The 3,680-nt window shown below is 34.5% G+C and overlaps 1 pseudogene; it reads left to right on the plus strand.

Annotated features, from left to right (window-relative positions):
* Positions 1-1,539: 1,539 nt before the first annotated feature.
* LOC102584515 (vesicle-associated protein 1-2-like) lies at positions 1,540-2,203 on the plus strand (annotated as a pseudogene).
* Positions 2,204-3,680: the final 1,477 nt, after the last annotated feature.

Raw genomic sequence — 3,680 nt, forward strand, 5'->3', positions numbered from 1 at the left:
GATTGTCATGGTTATATGAAAAGTAAGCACAGGTTACATGTTGGTTTTCTCGGGCATTTAGGGAGTCTTGTGCCTGTCCGTCTTAATGAAATTTTAGGCGTGACACTTTCATATCCATCACCCAAGATGATTCTAAGCCATGGTGAACTATACTACTACCCTTGTAAGAGTCTACTCACTCAACACATGTCACTACAAGAAAAAGGGCCACTAGGGACGGGAAATATGGTCCCAAAAGGTCTAATTCTGGTCTCTAAAGGTTACTAGCGACGAGAAAATTCTGGTCGCCAGCCGTCCCTATAGGCTCTGTCGCTAAAGGTCAATAGGGACGAGATTGAGGTACCGGTCCTTAAAGCGGTTTTGCGACCATGTAAAGCTCTAGTCCCTAAAACTCTTTTAGGGACCACGATTCTGGTCCTTACGAAAAACGATCAATTGGTACCTTAAAATTTCACGACGAGCTTATCTAGTCCCTAAAACTTTATCACCACAAAAAATCTGGTCCTTAAATAGTTTTAAGGACTCACACATTGTTGGTCCCTAAAGATGATTTATGGCCAGAAAATGTGGCACATAAATAACACGTAATTTTTCCTGTCATCCTTTACTTAGATAATATAGATAACAAAATGCATCTAGATACTATTAATTAGAAGTATTGATTAACATCCCACAAACAATATTATTTACAAAAATATGGTCATATGACTATTACGCAACTCATTGGCCAAAAAAACTAAAATTCCTATTAAAGTATTCCATACTATCCTTAAAAAAGATAATAAATTTGTCAATTTTTTAAAGTAGTCCAACTTGCTTCTTGACTGGAAAAAGGATGTCTCCAAATCCTGTAAAACATACAACATAAATTCTATTAGAAAAAAAATTATGTGCACAACCAAATCACACAATATATTTTAGTGTTGATAAGAAATAAGATATATTACATTCTAGATTTTAGATTACTAGAGCATTGAACAACAAAATTAACTCAAACGCTTCAAAATCATTCAAAATATTGATAGAGGGCTAGCTTCTCTTTGGAGAATCGCTTGATACGCTCGGCTACGAAACCTAAAAGCTTACTCACAAGTCACAACTCACAAGAGAACTCATAAAGTAGGTTTTTTAAGTACACTTTTTCTCACAAATTCATTAAGCTGATCCTACTCACGAGAATACAGAACTAGGATCATGAAAAATTAATGAGAATAACTTATATAACAAAATGAGTCCACGCAGAACCTTGATGTTCATGTCCACCAACTGAAATCAAATGCAGTTTGTGTTCAAAAAGAAAATTTGAACTTGATATATTTTCATAATAGTAATTAACAATATAAGGGCATTGTTTCTTTGGATTCTTACACTTTGGACCCAGTTCATATAATTGATAGCTTCAAGATAGATCCTTGTTAGTGATTGATCGCACTGGGATATATTCAATCAACTCCTTCTCTTGCTTAATAGATGCCCCAAGATTTAATGAGCACCTACCAATCAATAAACCTAGTGTAATCACACAAGTAGAGTCTAGAAAGTGTGGTGATGTTAGAGTGCAACAATGATATTAGGAAGAACAAGTCTAATAATTATGTTACTTTCAAGGAGAAGACAATAAATCCAAAGAAGTATTATGTAAAGCCCAACACTGGAATTTTCATGCCTCAGTCTTCCAACGATGTCATAATTGCAATGCAATGGCATAAAGAGGCACCACTATACATGTAATTCAAGGATAAATTCCTGCTTCAAAGTGTTGTTGCAGGCCCTTGAACTACTGCAAAGTACATTACTTCCGAGATGTTCAATAAGGAGCCGGGGAATTATATGGAGGACTGCAAGTTGAAAGTTGTTTATGTTCCTCCTCAAGTGCAATTACATGTAAAGGAGGGGTCTGAGGAAGGTTCTTCTCCTAGGGCTTTAGTATTCAAAATTAGAACTGTAAATATATCGAAGCTCAATAATATATCAAGGTCATATAATGAGTATAAAGACAACTTGTTGAAGACAGGCACAAATTTCAAAGCTAACAGGTGAGAATTTTTTTGTTATGCAACACAATGAAAAGCTTCAGCAAGAATTGGAATTCTTGAGATGGGAACATAACAACAGTCGTGGTGGTATCCCATCTATATATGTTCTCACTATTGCATTTCTGGAAAATCCTTTTGGTCTATATTCTAAAAACATATATCTGTAGCCCAAATACTGATAGCATGTGCATATATTGTCCCCCTCCCCGAAATCCAACCTACCACCAAAAACCTTTCCGTTTCCTCTTCATAATAACCAGCAAAGAAAAGTTCTTCTCCGTCTATATTGTTTCAGTTGGGGGAGAGCCGAGACAGACACATGTAGCTGCAATTATGAAAAGCTAGATAATAAAAACAGACACAATTCAATGGTCAAATGTTGTCCTTTTTTATATCTATATAAGGCTATCCCTTTCTCTAAATTCTCTAGTCTACCTGACTATATATAACATTCCATATCTGGAGTTCAAAAAAGAAGTCCATGCATTCTCTGCATTATCTTTAATTTCTATTTCCCAAGATAAAAGGTCTAACACTTAAAAGCAGTTACATTTCATTTTTTCAATCGTTAAAAAGTAATTTTACTGATGACTAGCAACAAGAGAATGCTGGACGGTATTTACAAGGATAGCATCATTCTATATGACCTGTGATAGGATGATTGTTTTCGTCCTAAACTTAAAGTAAGGTGTTTTATGTTGTTTGTGTTATGATATCACAAGAAAGAGTTTGTGAGAATTAAAGATCAAGGGCCTTCTTAAGAAAAGCAACATCAGAGGCATTTATAGTTATATGGAAAGACTCATGCTCTTTGAGTAATTCTACAGAAATCCTTACACATTCTTGCTATATTCTCAATGCTCCAGTTGTTTAAAATTTTTTAGAACCTTGAGTCAATTAGTTGTTTGGTTGACTTAAATGTGTGCAAGTTAGTTTCACTAGTTCTATAATGGTCTTGTGCTTGAAGCAATCATCATATGAACAGCTGGTTCGACATCCTCTTTTTTTAAACTCGAGACGACAACATTAGTTTATTGATCAAGTGTATTTCCTCATTTATGAATACAACCAAGTGTTGGATAATATTGATAAGTAATTATAGTAGATTTATTTTATTGTCATGATGAATTACTTAGATTCCAAAAAAAAAAAAGATAAGAATTTTCAAAAATAGAAACACACTACTGGCACTCACTTGTCCCTTGGCAATGTCTTCTTAACTTCTTGTCTTCCTCTGTTTCCTGATATCTTTTTCACTCATTTATCTGATTTCCTGGTACTCCAATAACTCTTTTGGAAGTTGTTCAGTTTCTTCCTCCTCACATTCCTCTTTACCACACTCATCCTCTTCTTGATCTTCACCTTCCTCCTCATATTCATCCAAATATTTATACTCCTGAATGAACACAACGAAATTGTCATAGCAAAATAAAAGATGAAAGATCCGAAAAAATTACAGAGATCATAGGTTACATCTCTTTCATATTCGCGCATAGTTGTTCTGGAGTAGGAAACCAAATTCTCAATGATAATCTTCAATTGCTAAAGTGGAGAAGAGAACTAGTAAGCTTTGTGCCTACCATTAATTATTTTATACATGAAAAAATTACTTTACCACTCTATAAATGGACACTAGATCCGTAT

Source organism: Solanum tuberosum, unplaced genomic scaffold (genome assembly GCF_000226075.1).
Source record: "Solanum tuberosum cultivar DM 1-3 516 R44 unplaced genomic scaffold, SolTub_3.0 scf00121, whole genome shotgun sequence".
NCBI lineage: Eukaryota > Viridiplantae > Streptophyta > Magnoliopsida > Solanales > Solanaceae > Solanum > Solanum tuberosum.